General features: G+C 42.2%; 1 protein-coding gene across 7 annotated transcripts in view; it reads right to left on the minus strand.

Moving 5' to 3' along the window:
* The window catches only part of Znf644 (zinc finger protein 644), a 108,631-nt gene extending 91,584 nt beyond the window's left edge, over window positions 1–17,047 (minus strand). The window contains exons 1-2 of one of the 7 annotated variants that reach the window (XM_045138084.1): window positions 16,949–17,047; window positions 15,280–15,890 (exon numbers count right to left, since the gene is read on the minus strand). The gene's annotated coding sequence lies outside the window, so the exon portion shown is untranslated. Of the gene's footprint in view, window positions 1–15,279; window positions 15,891–16,527; window positions 16,717–16,948 lie in introns of those variants that run through there. The other 6 variants (XM_045138082.1, XM_045138087.1, XM_045138088.1 and 3 more) reach the window with 6 other exon arrangements.
* Between the last annotated feature and the right edge of the window lie 3,640 nt (window positions 17,048–20,687).

Raw genomic sequence — 20,687 nt, forward strand, 5'->3', positions numbered from 1 at the left:
GCCAGAAAGTGAGAGATAAAGAGGGAGGGAGAGAGGATCGGTGCACCAGGGCCCCCAACCACTGTACTAAAACTCCAGACATGCCTGCAAAGCCAAAGAATCCAGGTTTGATTCCCCAGGACCCACGTAAGCCAGATGCATAAGCAGCATATACCTCTGGAGTTACTATACAGTGGCTAGAGGCCCAGGCACCACCATTCTCATTCTCTCTCTCTCTCCACTACTTTCTAGCTCTTTTCTCAAATAAAATTTGAAAGAAATACTCATCGTTTGGTATTGTATATATGTAAGTAGAAGAACAGATTAATGGGGGTTAAAAGGCCTAAGTGAGATCAAGGGAAGAGATTGAACAAAGGAAAGGTGGAGGGAGGGCTAGTCAAAATCTAAGAGAATATAAATGGTCATATGGAAACTTACTTTTTTGGACAATGGAACAATCAGAAGCCATAGATTTTTACTAGATAATTTTCAGTACCAGAGATGGGATACCATCCAGTGAATTGTTGGCCAGGAAGGTCACTGATACCCCCAAAACATTACAGGCCATTGCCAAGGCCCTTGGTTTCTCACCAGGAAGAGATGGTAAGACCCTATTGCTTAAGATTCCACATACTTGGGCTGCAAGGCCACTGAGAAATCCTGCTGGAACTGAGCTGAAAACCCCATCCATGTAGATCAGCTGACAGAAAGCTGGAAAAGGCTATGCTCCATGCAGTTCAATGGAGGAAAGAGAAATCACCAATGGAGATACTCTACAGTGGACACTGCAAGCCTTCAATTTGACCAGCCAGACCAAATGAGCCAAAGGATACAACAGTGGCAGGTCCGTTATGGGAGAAACCAACTACCTTCTAATTAGACTAGAAGCCCACTCCGAGGGAGGGAATACATCCTTGATAGTAAAAACCTACAAAAGGGGTAGTCATGAGCCCTAGGGGTGTAATGTCTGCTGGTGTCTGGCTAAATGTATATACTATGCTCACTAAACTGCCCCACTAAGCACTTCTCTTAACGTTCATACCCATATATTAATGTTATTCTCCCTTTGGCTAGAGAACCTTCTTTTCAGATGGCAGTAACCTTGGGATGACTGAGAAGGCACCATGGTGCTGAGAAGTGACAGAGGAGTGCTCAGCACTGAAATGTCTCTATCACACGTTCCAAGGCTCAGGGTCCATTGCGGAAGAGGTGGTGGAAAGAATCTAAGAGCCAAAGGAAGGGTAGGACTCCTTACAACATGCTCCTCCAGACACAAAATGGTCTGGGTATCCATGACCTCACAGTGCCTGACACTACCTACACAAGACCATCACAATAGAAGAAAAGATGATGACATCAAAATAAGAGACTGATTGAGAGGGGGAGAATGGAGTTTCAAAGGGGCAAGTGGGGGAAGGGAGGGAATTACCATGGGATATTGTTTACAATTATGGAAGTTGTCAATAAAAAAACTGAAATGAACTCATTCTTACTCTTAATATACCCTCCCTCCAACCTCCAATATAATAAATAAATGTAATTGGCCTTTCTTACTAATCACATTTTATCTGACTGTTAATCTTTCTTAATTCCTCCTGCTCATACCACAATCTTGTCAATTTTTTTTTTTGGGGGGGTGGATTTTCAACAGTCTCCCTCTAGACAAGGCTGACCTGGAATTCACTATGTAGTCTTGAACTCACAGCAATGCTCCTTCCTCAGCCTCCCAAGTGTGTCACCACACCTGGCTACTACTGTGTTTTTTTATTTTCTTTTTAAATTTATTTTTATTATATTCATTTAAATAGACTATACTGGAGGATAATGCTGACTTACATTCCATAATTCCAATCCATGATTTGAGCAACCCTTTCTCTGTAACTGATAGTCAATTCCCTTTCCACCAATCTAAACGACTTTAGGTAAAAAAATTATTTTTGCCCAGCTTTATTACTTAATCTACTCTCACCATTAACATCATATTTTATGACGGCTCAATAACTCAAAAGCACTAAAATTAAGTATTCTCCAGGATATCTCATGTGCCATCAGCTCTTTGGAACAGGCGCCACACCTCTTCTGGTTGTGCATTAACAGGTAGCAACTCAAGTGTGTGTAACGAACCCAGCCACAACAAAGCACGACTAGTAGTGTACTTACACAAACAAAACGCTTCTGACTAGAGAGTCGAATTTCCCAGAACTCACAAACCCGAACTCTTGGGCTGGAGAGATGGCTTGGCAGTTAAGGCACTTGCCTGCAAAGCCAAGGATCCAGGTTAGATTGCCCAAGACCCACCTAAGCCAGATACACAAGGTGGCACATGTATCTAGAGTCCATGTGCAGCAACTCAAGGCCCTGGCACGCCCATTCTATCTGACTCTGCCTCTCTCTTTTCTAATAAAATTTTTAAATATTTTTCTTGAATGAAATTTCCACACATAGAAATCAGTTCTTAAAGCTAACATTAATAGCATTCTAGTTATTTCTTGATTTTGGTGAATTCAACCTCAAAAAGCTATGTGTAAAATCTTAACATTTACAGATAAAATATATACTTTCCCAGTGTCTAATCTTCCTCCTATAAAGCAATTGTAAAATGTACAAATAAGCTAACAGCTTTCCCATGCCTTTAAGACAAGACGTACAGTAAGAAAGATTAGCTGATGATGTTGTGTTGCTTGTTATTATTTGCAAGTATGGGGAGAGAAAGGGAGCAAGAGCAAACACTAGGGCCTCTTGCCACTGCAAACTAATTCTAGATGCATGTACCACTTTGTGCATCTGCCTTGAAGTGGATACTGGGAAAATGAACCCAGGCTGTCAGACTTCAAAAGCAAATACCTTTAACCTCTGAGCCTCCTCCCCAGCCCCTAGTAAAATTCTTAAAGCATCAGTATATTAAATAAACTGAATCCAAAAGAAAAGAATTCTTATACAAGGTACAAATTTTCAGTCATAAGCTCAAAAGCATTTATAATCTAAGTATTAAAAAGTTTTTCCAAGGCAATTTCTACAGAATGCACAAAACATGTCTACTGTTAAAACCAAATAGAGGGCTGGAGAGATGGCTTAGCGGTTAAGCGCTTGCCTGTGAAGCCTAAGGATCCCGGTTCGAGGCTCGGTTCCCCAGGTCCCACGTTAGCCAGATGCACAAGGGGGCGCACGCGTCTGGAGTTCGTTTGCAGAGGCTGGAAGCCCTGGCACGCCCATTCTCTCTCTCTCCCTCTATCTGTCTTTCTCTCTGTGTCTGTCGCTCTCAAATAAATAAATAAATAAAATTAAAAAATTTAAAAAAAAATCATTATCCAGGCTGGAGAGAGGGTTTAGCAGTTAAGGCACTTGCCTGCAAAGCCAAAGGACCTAGGTTCAATTCCCTAGGACCCATGTAAGCCAGTTTGTCTGTAGCAGCTGAAGGCCCTGGCATGCCCATTCTCTCTCTGCTTCTTTTTCTTTCTCAAACAAGACAAATTTTTTAAAATTATTTTTAAAAATAAACCAAATGGAATGTGAAGACAAATACTTAATTATGTACTTCTCACAACTTTAAATCATTCATAGTTCACGAAAAAAAAAAAAATCTTTCACTTAAAACCACCAATGCTACACCAAAATAAGGCCTCCACATATATTTACCAACACTAATGCAACTATTTGCTTCAATTAAGAACAAGACTGAAAATTCAAGCAAAGGCCTTTACAGTAGAATTCTAGTTATTTACATGTAAAAAGAAAAAAAAAATCAAAATCTTTCTACTTGAGAGGCAGATCCTAACTGTAAAATCAGAGTAAGAAATGCTCAAATACCTTGTTAAGCAACCTGAAAGCTAATTCACATAATGCCTAGAAACTATTAGAAAGAATCCAAGAAGCATCTATATAAGGAGTCAATCCAAGACCTCCTCCACATTCTTCTTGGCTGTGTGCCTAGAGAATAATGTAATGAAGGCCAGCCAGACAACTATTTTATCTGTGGAGTAATTCAAATCCCTGCATTCTAAACAAATGCTCACATCATAAAACTAACCTCTACAGGATTACCATTAATGAAAATTGAGGACACCTCTCCAATCTTGGCATAAACAATACTGGGGTGGGGGAAGGGGAGAGTCAGAAAAGCCATAGTACAACTATCATCTGATTTACCTCCAAATTTGCACAATGCCAAACAAGGACAGAAAATAGAATCCAGCACCAACTCTTCCCTACCCTTGGAAAGGACATCACACCCAAGTTTAAAAACAAGTAAAACTAATACAAGGTGATAAGGTCAAAACGATGGCTTAGGGAGCTGGGAAGATGGTCCCGTGGTTGAAGATGCTTGCTTGCAAAACCTAATGGCCCAGGGCTCAATTCCCAAGCCACTCTTGTACGCTGAACACAAAAAGTGGCACTGGTTTTCAGCAGCAAGAAGCCCTGGTGTGTACACACACACTGAACAGGTTACAAGAATGAGGGAAATTACTAGGAGGAAGCACAAGGCATCTTTTTCAGTGCAAAAAATGTTCTGGGTAAGTTACCTATGTGTATTTATATGTAAAAATTCAGAGTTGTCCTCGAAAAAAGATTCATATACTTCCATGTGAATAAGTTACGTCTATTTATGAAAGTATACAAATCTTACAAAAACCATCACCAGTAATAGCCAAATCTAAAATCCTTTCCTCAAGTTTCATCCTTTTTGTCCAATCTCAAATTGCTAATCACAGGACAAAACTCTGGAGATCCACAAAGCTTTGGTACTTTTTCCAACATTTTTCTTACTCTGCACACTCATTTTCCAAAATATTCAATATTCATAAAATGCTCAAGGATTAGGTACATTCCAATATATAATATCCATCTATTTATGTCTCACAAGCCAAAGCAAAACTCCCTAAAATGAATTCAAGCCTGGTTCTAGTGTATGAATCCCTACTTTAATTTCCATAAAGATTCTTGTATGTATAGGTATTTGTATGTGGACACATGTATGTACGTGAGTATTCAAGTATGCAGATAGGAGGATGTCAAATGTTTTCCTAAGGTGTTCTCCAACTAAAACGAGTTTAGTCAAGGACTCCCGCTGAACCTAGAACTCATGATTTGGCTAGTTAGCCAGCACACCCTAGCAATTTCCCCATCTCTGCCTCCCCAGCACTGGGATGACATCTGAACTCAAGACCTCTTGGCTTGTGGTGGCAAGACTGTAACCACTGAACCATCACACCAACCCCGAATTTCCATCAGCTCTTTAAAGTAACACTCTTCTCAAGTATGCCCTTTCTACAGTTGTCCTTTAAGAAATTCTACTTAAAAGAATTCTACTTAAAAGGTGCTTGCCTGCAAAGCCAAAGATTCAACTCCTTAGGACCCACGGAAGCCAGATGCACAAGGTAGCACATGCATCTGGGGTTTGTTTGCAGCAGCTAGAGGCCCTGACATGCCCATTCTCTATCTGCCTCTTCCCCCCACCGATAAAATATTTTTTAAAACTTGGAAAAAAAAAATTTTCTCCAAATGCCTAAAAGACCTTCTACACCTGGTGCTCTCCAAGAGTAATATGTCCAGTCTGAACTGAAATGTGCTTAGACTGGAGTCGGATTTTGAAGACTTGGTATACTTTTCAAAAGAATAAAACATTGCAACTATGTTTGTATGTTAAAACAATTTTGGATATGCTGGGTTGAAATACATTAATAATAAAATTTCATGTTTCTTCTTTAATATGGCTATAGAAATTTTAAATTGTGATTCAATTGAAACTTCTATTGGACAGGGCTGACCTCACCGTGACTCACAAATTATCTTTTTCTCATACACTCTGTGTGTCCACACATGTGAGTCAAGCGAGTGTGGGTACTCTCATGCAATGGCATGTGCGGAGGGCAGAGAACAACTTCTGCTACCAGGCCTTACCTTCCACCTGGGGACAGGGTCTTCTCTGTTGCTCTGCTATACGGCCAGGCCAGCAGCACACAGGTTTCCACGGACACTCTCGTCCCTGCCTCCCATTTCGCCCTGAGTGCTCAGTTTGTGGCACACTACCACATCTGGCTTTACATGAGGTGCTGGGGATCGGAGCTTGGGTCCTCACAATTCCATAGCAAGCACTTTAAACCACTGAGCCATCTCCCCAGCCCTTTTATTTTCTTAGTTCTGTTTTTGAATTAACACATTTGTGTACACTCCTGGAACAAGTTTTGAAATATAGATACAGGGCAAAACTAAATTCAGCCAATTAAGATAGTACTACTCAGCTGGGCATGGTGGTGTATACCTTTAATCCCAGCACTCGGGAGGCAGAGGTAGGAGGATTGCCCCGAGTTGGAAGTCACCCTGAGACTACATAGTTAATTACAGGTCAGCTTAAGCCAGAGTGAGACCCTACCTCAGGGAAGGTGGGGGAGATAGCACTACTTCACATTTTTACTTTGGTAAGAATATTTAAAATATACTCCATCATTTTCAAGTATGTAATATGAACTATAATCACTATACCACACAAATTATTTTTTTATTTGTATTTATTTGAGAGAGAGAGAAGCAGATAAGAGAATGGGCACACCAGGACATCCATTTCTGCAATCAAACTCCAGATGCATGCACCAGTCTGTGCATTTGGATTATGGCTCCTGGGGAATTGAACTTTAATTCTTTGGCTTTGCAGGCAAGCGCCTTAACCACTAACACATCTCTTCAGCCCAGATAATCTTTTTAATTATTTTTTTTTTATTAGAGACAGAGAGAGGGAGAGAGATATTGAGGGAAAGATTGTGAGAAAGAGAGAATGGGTGCACCAGGGCCTCTAGCTACTACAAAGGAACTCCAGACACATGCACCACCTTGTACAATGGGCTATGTGGAACCTAAGAATCGAGCCTGGGTCCTTGGGCCTCGCAGACAAGCACATTAACTGCTAAGCCATCTCTCCAGCCCCCAGATCATCTTTATTAAAGTATATCTATTTTTTATTTGGAAGAAGAGTGGGGCAGGCCAAATGGGCATGCCAGGGCCTCTAGGCCTACAAATGAAATCCAGACACATGTGCCTTTGTGTGTCTGGCTTTACATGGGTACTGGGGAATCTAGCCCTGATCATTAGGGTTTGCAGGCAAGTGACTTAACCACTTAGCAATCTTTCCAGCCCCAAATTATCTTTGAATATATAAATGTCATCTCTCCCAATGAGAGAGTAAGAAGTCAACATAAAGCTGTTCTTTTATCAAGTAAATATATTTGAGGAGTAGCAATAAGTCAGTAAGATTTAAATGCCCATTTATTCTTAAAACCTATAAATATGTTTATTTAATTAACTGCAAGCAGAGAGAGACAGAGGAGACAGAATGGGCATGCTAAGGTATCTAGCCACTGCAAATGAATCCAATACATGTGCCACTCTGTGAATCTGGTTTTACATGGGTACTGGGGAATTGAACTGGGTCATTAGGCTTTGCAGGCAAGTGCCTTAACTGCTAAGCCATCTCTCTCCAGCCCCAAATACATTTATTTTGTATGGATTTTGTTTTTGAGGTAATGTTTCACTATATAACTCAGGCTACCCTGGAACACTTTTGCCTTGGACTTGCTATCTTCCTTAAAACTACAGAGTGCTGGGGTACAGGTTATGTGTCCCACTTACCTTATTTTTATGTAAACTTATGACTTTTAACAAATGTAAGGTATTTCAAAGTATTAAAATATGAGAAAAATTGGGGCAAGAGAGGTGGCTTAGTAGATAAAAGCAATTGCTTGCAAAGCCAGACAGCCTGGGTACTGGGGAATCAAACCCAAGTCATTAGGCTTTGCAAGCAAGTACCCCATAAAGCAGCTGCACAAAATCATGCATGTGTCTCAAGTTCATTTACAGTTGCAGGAGGCCCTACACATACACATGTACCACATGTACACTTGCTGTCTCTGCTTGCAAATAAGACAGAAATATTTTTTAAAAATAAAAAGATTATTTTCAGATGGCTATAAATCATCCACATTTTACTGCTCTTACTAGTTTTACTAATGTCTAATCTTGAGTTAAAATGTCCTGTCAGAAAGCATAGGCCTCATAACTAAAACCAATTCTTGTCCATTGGGATTTTGTTCTCATTCTAACTCATTTGTTGTTGTTGTTGTTTTTCTTTCATTTTAGTCACACAAATTTAAAAAAATAACTCAAGCTTCTATTTTGGCTAGTATCTCTGCACCAATGTCCAGCAGCTAAGACAAAGAGCCTTTATAATGTGCTATCAATTAACAATGTGGGCAATAAGATAGTACTTGAAGAAAGGATAGGCAGAAAAATGATTTCATAGTGGCAAGTTTTAAATCCAGGAGATAAAACCTTAAAAACTGTTTAGCAATCAAGTAAAATGATATGCACACAAGGCCAAGAAAAAGGTCTCATCTCTACAGTAAAGGCTTAGTGGTTGAGTATCTGGCAAGTAAAGAAGCAGACACTGTAATGCCAGCACGTGTGATCTCAGCATGTGCCACAGGCAAGCAGGAAGGCAGGACAAGAGAACTGATCCCAAAGTTAGCAGGCCAGTTTGCCTGGCAAATGCAACATAGTGAACAATGAGAAATTCTGCCTCAAAAGAAGGTGAAAGGTGAAGTCTGAAGTTGTCCTTTGACCTCCATGGCATGTGGGTAACCCCATTCCCACATGAACATACACACACCAAAAAAAAAAAAAAAAAGGCAGAGGCTAGAGAGATGTCGCAACGGATGCCTGCTTGCAAAGCCTAATGACCCAGATTTGATTCCCCAGTACCCTCCACATAAAAAAGCTAGATGCACAAAGTGATTCACTTATCTGGAGTTTGTTTGTAGTGGCTAAAAGCCCTGATGAACCCATTCATTCATTCATTCTCTCCTTTCTTGATGCTTACAAATACATAAAAATATTTTTAGCCAGGTGTGGTGGTGCATGCCTTTAACCCTAGCACTTGGGAGGCAGAGGAAGGAGGATCACCATGAGTCAGAGGCCATCCTGAGTGTACATACTGAATACCCTATCAGCCTGGGCTACAGTGAGACTCTACCTGGAAACACCAAAATACATACATATAAATATATACATATGTATGTACACACACACATATATTTATGATATACATAGGCTCAAACTTGACTAATCTCCTATTAACTATGTAGATGACATGAATCTGAAGTTATTTCCTTGTATGTAAAATAGAAACATGCTTCACAACATTATAACAGGAACAGACATTTTAATTTTTTTAACATTTGAAACAGAAAAGAAAATGGGCAAAGCAGTACCTCCTGCAGCTGCAAATGATCTCTAGATGAATGTGCCACTTTGCACATCTGACCTTATTCTGATACTGGGGAACTGAACCCAAACCACCAAGTTTTGAAAGCAAGTGCCTTTAACCATTTAGCCATCTCTTGAACCCCTTTTCAATTTCTATAGTAATGTTTAGTTTTATCACCCTCCCTTTAATGCTCAAGATTAGATAACAGTGATAAGATTATGGGTGACTTCAAGCCAGGTGTGGTGGTGTACACCTGTAATTCCATGCATGATCAGGAGTTCCATGCTATCCTCTACCACATAAAGAGCTGGAGGCCGACCTGGGTTACAGGAGCTCAAAAAGGTAAAAAGATTAACCTGCGGATGGCTTTCTTATTTTTCAACTTGCTGAAAATACTTTTTAATCATAAATGAAATATTTCATACTCCTCACCTTTAATGAAATTAGTTTTACAAGCTGACTTGTGCTTGTGGTAGGGGCATGGTAGAAAACTAAAATAGAACAGATAACACTCCACCAGCACGAATACACGAGACACACACACACACACACACGAAAGCAGAAAAAGGAAAGGCTTTATTTGGGGTAATTTGAAAATTCATTCAAGACTGTCCAATGAAAAGACTGCCTTCCCCTCCTCACTCTCATCTAGGGGTTTACACTGTGTATTACATTCAAATACAGAAAGCCAACTCACCCTTTTCTCACTAATAATCACACCACCCTCAGGGTCAAAACTTTAACAGCCAAAAAAATTCAGAATGTCTTAAAAATGGGCCTCGTTATTAGGGTGGAAACCAACTGCTCTCTAATTGGACTGGAGGCCCACTCCATGGAAGGGAATACATCCCTGATACTAAAAACTTAAAACAGGGGTAGTCATGAGCCCTAGGCATGTAACATCTGCTGATGTCTGGATAAATGTATATATTATGTTTATCAAACTGCCCAGTAAGCACTTCTCTTAATATTCATACCCTTATATTAATGCTACTCTCACTTTGGGTAGAGAATCTTCTCTTTTCAGGTGGCAATGACCTTGAGACGACTCAGAAGGTATCATAATGCTGGAAAGAAGTGACTGGAGTACTGAGTAACATCTCAATCACACCTTCCAAGGCTCAGGGTCTAATGCGGAAGAGGTGGCAGAAAGAATGTAAGAGCCAAAGGAAGGGTAGGACTCCTTACAACGTGCTCCCTCCCGACACAAAATGGCCTGGACATCCCTGACCTCACAGCACTGACACCACCTACACAAGACCATCATGAGAGGAGGAAAAGACCATGACACTGACTGAGATGGGGAAGGGATATGACGGAGAATAGGATTTCAAAGGGGAAAGTGGGGGGAAGAAGCCATAGGATATTTTTTATAATTGTGGAAAATGTTAATAAAAATTGAGGGAAAAAGAGCCGGGCGTGGTGGCGCACGCCTTTAATCCCAGCACTCGGGAGGCAGAGGTAGGAGGATTGCTGTGAGTTCAAGGCCACCCTGAGACTCCATAGTGAATTCCAGGTCAATCTGGGCTAGAGTGAGACCCTACCTCGAAAAAAAAAAAAAAAAAAAAATTGAGGGAAAAAAATGGGCCTCGCTATCCATGACCTCGCAGTGCCTAGCAATACCTTCACAAGACCCTCATAACAGGAGAAAAAGATGATGGCATCAAAATAAGAGAGACTAACAGAGAGGGAGGGGATATAATGGAGAGCAAGTTGTGAAGGGGAAAGTGGGGAAGGGGAGGGAAATATTGTTTACTGTCTGTAAGTATAGTTGTCAATAAAAAATTTTTTAAAAAAGAAATTCAGAATGTCAAAGATAAATCAGCCCCTGATGACTGAAACACTCCCAAGTGTATCTACTCATGAACCACAATCAGGAATAGAATGCATTCCTGAAAATGTTAGCCTGGTTACAGGTCTTCCACAATCGTAGGAGGGACTTTCATGCTTGCCTGACTTCCCATTAGCAACCTCCTCTATGTAGGCATGGCCTCTCAAGTGGGGCATTCGCAGCATCACACCATTCCAAATCACCACAGGTGAAAATTCCAAGTTATTGCAGAAATAGACAAGAACATAATTATTAACAATAACTTTAACAGTTAACATTGACTCAGCACTGTGGGTCAGAAAACTGACTTTACATAAACTGTAATGTGAACCCTGGACTTCTAAGAAGATGGTATTACCAGTAAATCTACTTTCCTAGTCTTACACTTCTAAATTTGAACACCTGACAATTTTATTTCCAGGCTTACACTTTTAAACCTTATTCCTTCCTGCTTCTTCGTACAAATGCAGCTGAGTTCCACAGGTATGCTTACATATGCACTATTAGTATCTGCAGTTAAAACACTTGGTGAGCCAAAAAAAAAAAAAGCAAAGGCAACGGGCTCCAGCTCTGGTAAGGTTGTCTTACCTTCACAGGTGATTCATCGCCCGCTCCAATAAAGGGTACTCTGAAAGTACTAAGTGTATCTTAACATCTTCCTCAAGAAACTGATAAAATGTGTATGGCTATGCCCATTATGCTTGTAAATAAACACCCATGGAAGAGAGGATTAAAATATTAATCTTGGGCTGGAGAGACGGCTCAGCAGTTAAAGTTGCTTGCTTGCAAACCCCGTCAGTCTGGGTTTGATTCCCCAGTCCCACATAAAGCTAGACACAAAACTCTCTCTCTCAAATAAATAAAAATATATTTTGGTGCTCTCCCAAATAAATAAAAATATTTTGATATAACAAAATATTAATCATTTTTAAAAGTTAAATAAATGATTGCTAGAATCTACTTTTTAATATATTTTAATCCCAGTACTTCATTAGCTTTTTATTTATCTGATAGCTCTCAGCTATCACAAAGTCCAAGGGCTGGGATGGAGCTAAGCAGTTCGTTACAATGGTGCTTAGCATATTCCCAGCTCTGGGCTCAACTTTCATTTTCAACTTAAACAAATGATATAAACAGTAGAAGTACTTTAATACATTAGATTTGTGTCATCACTCTGACCAACCTCACTCTACCACAGCAAAAAGAATTAAATTTCATGGGAACAAATCACTTATCTGAACTTTCACTTACAAAATCATAGACCTAAGAATCCTGCGTGAACGGAAACAGCAGTAGGTACAGACAGAAGAGTGGGTACCAGAGGAGAACGGAAATGAAATCCCCTCCCCGCAGGAGGTGGGGTCTCACGTTAGCCAAGGCTGACCTGAAACTCACTGTAGCTCCAGGCTGGTCTCACAGCAACCGTCCCACTACTGCTGGAATTAAAGGGACACAAAACCATGCCCAGCCAAGAAATCTCTAAAGCTAATGTGGTGGCATCAAAGGGAGCCGCACACTGCTTTTTTTCTCCTGGAAAACCAGAAAGTTACCTCACAAGACATAATTGTTTTTCTTGCTAATACCTCTCAACTGTCAAAGAATTTTGGGGGGAAAGGGACAGTGGGATGAGACAGGTTCTAACTATGTAATCCAAGCTGATTTCAAACACAACCCTCTTGCCACAGCCAAGGTGATGGATTTCCAAGTGTGGATCACCATTCCTAACATAAAAATACAAAGCACACTAATCCCAAAATCATTAAGTTCCCAGTTAAATTCAAAAAGTAACTCCACAATACAACTTTGACAGACCTGAGAAAGAGGCTGAGGCCTTAAGAAACGAGAAAATGCCATGTCTTATGTGGTTTCCGTGTCCCTGAAGAAAGACTGAACTGAATCCGTGCTCCATTACCACTAGATCTCATGTGGCATTTGTCTCTTTTTTAAGGGAGGAAAGAGGAGAAATACTTGAGCCAACCAGCAGGGTGAGCTAGTGCTAGAGTCCATTTGATTATTTCCAAACCCTTCAAAAGTCATGAATCAGATGGCCTGCATATTAAAAGCAGAGATGTCCCTCTAAGAAGCTTTAATCACAAACACTACTTTTAGGACTACTTCAGCCAGAAACGACACCTCATAAACCAGTTCTCTATTGATGCTCCATGTACAATACACATATCTCTACACCAGAGTAAATGGAAAAATGAGAAGCATTAAGACCTCATTTGAATATCTATCCAAATTACAGCACCCACCATTCATTCTCATGTTTTATTTTCCTGAGCTACCAATTTTAAAGTTTTCTTTTTAATTATTTTAAAGGGGTTGCTAAAAACTTGTGTGCTACAAATTTAGACCAGACAATTCAACAAGGCAATTTTTGTATTTGCTAAAAGCCATAATAACCTAACTATCTGATGGAAAAGCAGACCTAAATAAATGCTCCCACACACATAAGATCCACATTTTCTCTATAGAAATCACATCCTAAGAGTCCAAATAATTAACCCTAAATAACCTTATATGTTTTCAAGATGACACACATTCTCCACCATTTTGTTTTGTGACTTCCCATGAGTTCTTCTTTTCCCCTTCTGCTACCCATCACAGACTCACTTTCACCAGAATTCTACCTCCTATAAGTTGAATGGCAAACTAAACGTGGAAAGCATTTAAGTTTACAGGTGACAGATGCACTTTATAATTACAAATAACCTCAAAGTAACCCTAATTATCACAAGACTGCTTGTAATTAAGTCCACTCACTTACTAGTGTTGAAAATTATGAAAACAACCTACCAACCTTCTTAGTAATTTAAAAGCACCTTAAATGACCCACAGGAACCTTAAATACTATTTAAACTACAGCTATTTAACATCCAAAACAGTTAAGTCTAACTGTGGGATCCCACCATAGATGACTTACTACTTGTTGAACTTCCTAAAGACCTGCAATATTATAAGTTGGTCTTAAAAAGTTGTCCAAGTGGCACAACTGTCTACCTAACCAAAGCATCACTACAAAATGAAAGGCTCCAGCATCACCCTTTTCAGCATCCATTTCATGTCTTTGACAGTAACCAACAAAAATGGCAGTTGCTCAAACTTTCCAAAAAGATTATCAAGCACATGGTGGTGGTGGCTTTTTTTTTTTTTTTTAATTTTTATCTTTCTGAGTCAAGTCTGCTTTTGGAAAACCTCAAAATTCATACACAAGCAACACTGCTCTCAAGTTTTCTGTATTTTTGTATCCAAATGTTTCACTTTGAAAAGTAACCACACAACAGTAAATTCATTGTCACACAAGTTTCTCATTAATAACACTAATTAACAAGTGCTCTCACTAACTCTCCCTTTGTTAACCATTATTAGTTGCTGATATTCACTTTCTCATCCCAGCAATGACAATGGGAAGCAGGAATGAGGGGTAGAAGTTGAAAGACAAGTCTTCCATTACAACACTAACCTATCACACTCAACGCACAGAGAAAGAAGTGGCTGGTTGAGAATTCTTCCACTGTAAAACTGTATGGTGCAGGAATACATTTTGCTGTTACTGTATCTCCTACTCGCTAATACAAAATTGTTCTCTACTAGAAGGAAAGCTATAAAAGAGAAAATATAAACCTGAAAAGAAACAAGGAAAATCAAAGTTTTAAATAATGTTGAAAGGTACAAGTTTCAATCTTAACAAAGAAAATCAAATGTTAGTGGTCTAAATATGTGTATCCCTTCAAATAATTATCTTAATGACACCTGTTTTGGAATTCCTTTGATATTAGTAACTTCCAACATAAAAGTATGATGTGAGTGCAATGTAACTTTAATGTCAGCCAGGTGTGGTAGCACAGGCCTTTAATCCCAGCACTCTGGGAGACAGAGGTAGGAGGATCACCATGAGTTCAAGGCCACCCTGAGACTCCATAGTGAATTCCAGGTCAGCCTGGGATAGAGTGAAACCCTACTTCAAAAAACCAAAAGAGATAAAGAAATAAAGTAAAATAAAATTCAGAAATAAAAAAATAACTTTAATGTCAAAAATTCTTAAAACTTATGGCCAGTAAGAGCAATACACATACCGCATTAACATCAACCAGGCATTCATGTTTCACTAATTTAAATGTCATGTCAAAGTATAATCTCATTATTGAAAACTAGTACTTTCAAAGCTACCAAAATACAAAAATTGCTGACACCAAGTTCCTTAGATACTTACACATGGCACTGAAGGCAAAAAGCAGGTTTCCTTTTTTTTGAGGAACTTTAGATGTCTATTTTTTGAAATGTTTTCCTTCATTGTAGAGCCAAACAATGATAAACTACTGCAGAGAGGGTGGACCCGATTAAGGCAAATCTAAACACATCACCCTGCTGCAGGAAGCTTGGCATCAGTCAGGACTGGCCAGAACAGATGATGGTGTTGGATATTTCGGTGGAAATTATCAACTCGTACACAAAACAGGACCATCATTCCAGGCCCCCAATTGTGTGTTATCCCCTCGTTGACTTTTAATGATCACACCAACTCTGAAGTCTAAACACAGAAAGTTTTACACCAACTCTATTTAAGTCAGTATTACTGAAACAGTCGAAGAAAACTTTTTTTTTTTTTTTTCCAACTAATGGTGCTAAACCATGGCTGGATCCCAACACGAGGGTCGTCTGTGGAAGTCTCGCAACAAGAAACCTTTAGCTCCACCACCTAAGTTTCCAATCACGGGGAAGGGTCTGGGACAACTCATCTTCAGGTTCTCGGGAGAAGTAGCACACCTGCTTTCCTCTGGCAGAGATTAAGGTCCCAGGGACACAAAGGCCAGGGAATCAGACCTGGAGAGGCAAAAAGCTTTAGCTGGACACCCACCATGCCCCTGGCAACCCAAACACCTCGAACGATTCTTCTTTTTGTTCGTTCTCTCTTTCTCTCTCTCTCTCTCTCTCTCTTTTTTTTTACCTCTTGCAGTTACTTCCCAGGCACCTAGCGGCACAAGATGTTGCAGAACAGGGGGAGGGGAGGCTTATGCGGAGCTGTCCCGAGCCAGGGGAGGGGTGTGTACAGTTAAAGCCCCGGCCGGCCGGCCGGCGCTTCGGGGCCCGGGACCTAGCAGCCTGCGGAGGACGGGGGCTTCCAGGGAGGCGCTGCGCGCTCTCGCCCGCTCGCTCGGACCGCCCCGTTAACTCCGTGCTTTACAATGGCGACCGCCCGGGCTCCCCGAGACGCCTGAGCTCGGGCCCCTTCCCCCTACCGCTCACTGGCTGCTCCGCTGCATGTGACTAAACAAAACCCCCCAGGTCTGCAGCCCAGCTCGGCCCCTTTGTGTCCGTCCGTCGCCGGCTCCTGCGACGCCTCCCCCCCCCTCCTCCCCCCCCCCCCCCGCCCCGGCCGCCCCCGGGCGGAAAGGCCCTCGCCCTCCCCCGCCGTCCGCCCCCCGCCGAGTCCCGCCCCGCGGCGGCCGCGGCCGCTCACCTAAGGTTCCGCAGCCCCCCGCGGCCGCCGCCTCCCCGAACCCGGGGCCCGCCCGGGCTCCTTGTGCAGCACCAACTCCGCCTCCTCGGCCGCCGCCGCCGCCATCTTAGCCTGTGCGGCAAAATGCGTCCTTTCGGATGCGCTGGGGACCCAGCCTAGGGCGTCGCTCTCCGGGGCCCCGAGCGTCCGCGGCCCGGGCTTCCCCCCGTGCAACTCCTTCCGCCACCCTCCGGCCCGCCGCCGCCGCCGCCGCCGCCGCCGCCGCCGCTACAGCCCAGACGCCCCGAAACCCACTCGGCCTGCGGTGAATTCCGATCGGATTCCAAAAAAGGGGAGAAAAAAAAAAAAAACCCACACACACACACACGCACGCACACACACACGCACACACACACACACACCACACACCCTCGAAACTCACAGTTTGGTGCCGTGTGCGTCAAACCGGGGCGACGTTGGGAGCGCGCGGCGGCGTCCCCGCGTCACACGCCGCTCTGTACGCTACTCGGCTCCAACGGCCCCCCTCCGCTCCCCGCTTTTCGCCTCCGGCCCCGGTTCCCACGGCGCACGCGCGCGGCTTTCCCGCCTCTGCCTGGCCGCGGGCCGCGGGGGTGGCCCGAGCGAGGAGCTCCCCGGGCCCCGGGGCCGCTGCGCTCCCGCGGAGAGGGCGAGGGAGACGGAGTCTGGGGGCCCAATTAAGACAAACGGGGGCAGCGGAAACACTGCACCACTGTTCTCGGGTGCCAGAAACCAAACAAGGTCACCTCCCCCCAGCGGTGACCTAATCAATCCCAAGGAGGTTCCCGCCCCAAAGTAGGCACGCTCCAAATATGGTGGTGACCAAACTCTGGGAGACCCAAGCACCAGGCATGCCTTAGCTAGGCCCTTTAAGGTGGAGCAGGCCCACGTTGGGTTCCTGCGGTCAACTAACTTGACAAAAAAAAAATCCCTTTTCTTTGGCAATGGCAAAAGGAGCGCGACACAACGCAGGTGATAGCTGTGCAGTCATGGCGAAAGAAGGGTTTAAGATGTTAAGGAGCCTGATGGGCAGATGCCAGGCCACCAGGCTTGCGTGGTGTCTCCACTTCCACCACAGCCTACCCTAAAATGCCCCAGGCTTAGGGCTACTTGCCCTAAGGATGTTTTGCTGTTAAAGATTATTGCCTGAGTTGTCCAATTTAGCTTTACGTAAACAACTAAGATGCTGATCAGCTCTTCAAACAATAGAATCCCCAGAGGGTCCTCTGATTCTTCCCGTTTTAAGCATTCACCGCAGAATTCCGAGGGAAGTTGGAACACTGATTAGAGAGGCATTCTCTTTGCATTTGAACTGGTCAAACAAATCCCTAACCTGTTGAAGATAAAGTAAATGCTCTTGAGGAATCTATTGGAATCCTGCCTTATTAAAAGCCGGTAGCTTCTCTTAACCTCGTTTAAAAAAATTGTGTTTTTTATTAGTTGAGCAGCTATCAAGAACAGTGCTACCCTGAGCCTACAATGCTATTGACATTCAAAAGACACCATAACTGCATATATTTGATAAGAATGAGAGTGTCTGTCCAATAGGATGGAGCCTTCATCAACAAACGTCAATTCTGTATAACAGATGTTTTACTAAATGCACTAATTGCCTCACTAGTTACTGATAGCTGTCACCCCAGCACTGCCCTGCAGCAGACATCCTAACTTGTTCAATTTCATTCAACCTGGTGTGGCAAAGACAGGTTCGGAACTAGGATGTTTCAAATGCAAAACATAGAATGGACAAACAACACAATATAAATGTATATGTATTTTCAGCGAGCTGATTGGCAGAGATGAAGTTTACATGTTCAGAATCCATTAAAAGTGAACAGTGTTTACTGTTGGTCTTAGAACAAATAAAAATATATACAATGGAAAGTCTCAAGTTAAATCACTACAAAAGCACTTACCAAAAAAGTAAATGGTATTAAAAATACAAAATGGGGAGGGGTTTCAAGAACTGGAAAAATTGGTTCCTCCAACTCTCACATAAAGCTTATGCACAGTGCTGCATGCATCTGGAGTGTATTTGCCCTGTTGTTCCCATTCTCTCCCTACCCCCCCCCCTTGCATAGAAATAAATAAATAAATTTTGTTTGTTTGTTTGTTTTTTGATTTTGTTTTTCCTGGTAGGTTCTCAGTCTAGCTCAGGCTGACCTGGAATTCACTATGTAGTCTCAGGGTGGCCTCAAGGCAAACCTCCTATCTCTGCCTCCCAAGTACCGAGATTATACGCACGTGCCACCATATGCTGCTAAAATATTTTTTAAAAGACTTTATTCAGGCTGGAGAGATGGCTTAGTGGTTAAGGCACTTGCCTATGAAGCCTAAGGACCCACGTTCAACTCCCCAGATCCCACACAAGCCAGATGCACAAGGTGACACAAATGCAAAGCCATGTATGCGCACAAGGTGGCCCAAGTATCTGGAGTTCAAAATCAGTGACTGGAGACCCAGGCATGCCAATTCTCTCTCACTCTCACTCATTAAAAACAAAAACAAAAACCAAAAAAACTTATTCAAAGGTTTTACAGGAAATGGGATAGAAAAAAATAAAAATCACCATTAAACAAAACCTCATAAAACATGGTACCATGTCTGGCCTGTATTAGTTTTTGTTGTGGTTGTTTTGTTTTGTTTTTTATCACTGTGACAACATTTCTGAGAAATAATATAAAAGAAAGATTTTATAAGGCAGACATGGCAGTACAAACCTTTAATCCCAGCACTCAGGAGGCAGAGGTAGGAGGATCCCTGTGAGTTTGAAGCCAGCCTGGGACTATAGAGTGAGTTCCAAGTCAGCTTGAGCAAGAGTAAGCCACTACCTTGGGAAAAAAAAAAAAATAGAAGATAAAATTAAAAAACTGATTGAAAAGCAGAGGGGATATGATGGAGAGTGAGTTGTGAATGGGAAAGCGGGAGGGGGGAGGACAGGGCATGAAAATATGGTGTATTTAATTATGGAAGTTGTCAATAAAAATTTAAAAATAAATAAGCCAGGCATGTTGGCACATGCCTTTAATTCCAGCACTTGGGAAGCAGAGGTAAGAGGATCACCATGAGTTCAAGGTTACCCTGAGACTACACAGTCAATTCCAGGTTAGCCTGAGCTAGAGACTCTACCTCAAAATATCAAACCACCAAAAACCAATAAATAAATCAAGACCGGGGCTGGGAAGATGGTTCAGCAGTTAAGGCACTTGCCTGCAAAGCCTAACAACCCAAGTTTGATTGATTCCCCAGTACCCACATTAAATCCAGATGCACAAAGTGGCACATGTATCTGGAATTCATTGCAGCAGTTAAAGGCCATAGTATGTCCAATCTTTCTCTCTGTATGTCTCTCTCCATGTCATTCTCTGCTTGAAAATAAATAAATAAAATATTTATTTTGGCTCAAAATTTCAAAAGCTTCAGCCCATGGTTGTTTTGCCGGCTTGGAGGAAAGGCAAAAACATCCTGATGGAAGAACATGAGAGAAACCAGATACTCACACAGGAAGCAGACAGCCGGGAAGCGCCAAAGAGAAGAGGTCAGAAACAAGATGTACACGTCCAGGACTACTTCCGCCAGGGGACCCCGCCATCTGGCTTCCACCTCCTCCCAATAATGCCATCAAATATGATTCCAACAGTGGGTGGATCCATAGTTGAGCTTAAGGTCCTACTGATCCAACCACATCCCCAAAGCCCATTAGCTGGCAACCAAGCCTTTAAAACACTAGGAAACATTTCAGATGATAACAAAGAAAACAAGTAAAGAGGGATAAGGCAGACATTCAGGCAAGAGTAACACGGGAGCCAAGGAAGTACTGGTAATAGCTTACTGCTATAACAGCCACAAATAATAGAGTAACACAGTGAGCTCCATTTCTCATTCACCTTATGCTCCACTGCAGTCAGTTTGGAAGGGGAGGGAGGCCTTGGAGAACTAAAGCCTTTCCATCGTACATTGGCAAGACATTTCTGATTTTTCATTAGTCATGTGACTTTGCCTACTGCAACATTAGGCTAGGAAAAGTACTTTATACCCTGAGGATGGAATGGGGCTATGAGCACAGAGTCCCCAAGTAAATGTAGCTAAGAGATCGTGAATGACAGGGATGTACATTGGGCATATAAGATGTATGATCAATG

Source organism: Jaculus jaculus, chromosome 19, assembly GCF_020740685.1.
Source record: "Jaculus jaculus isolate mJacJac1 chromosome 19, mJacJac1.mat.Y.cur, whole genome shotgun sequence".
Taxonomy (NCBI): Eukaryota; Metazoa; Chordata; class Mammalia; order Rodentia; family Dipodidae; genus Jaculus; species Jaculus jaculus.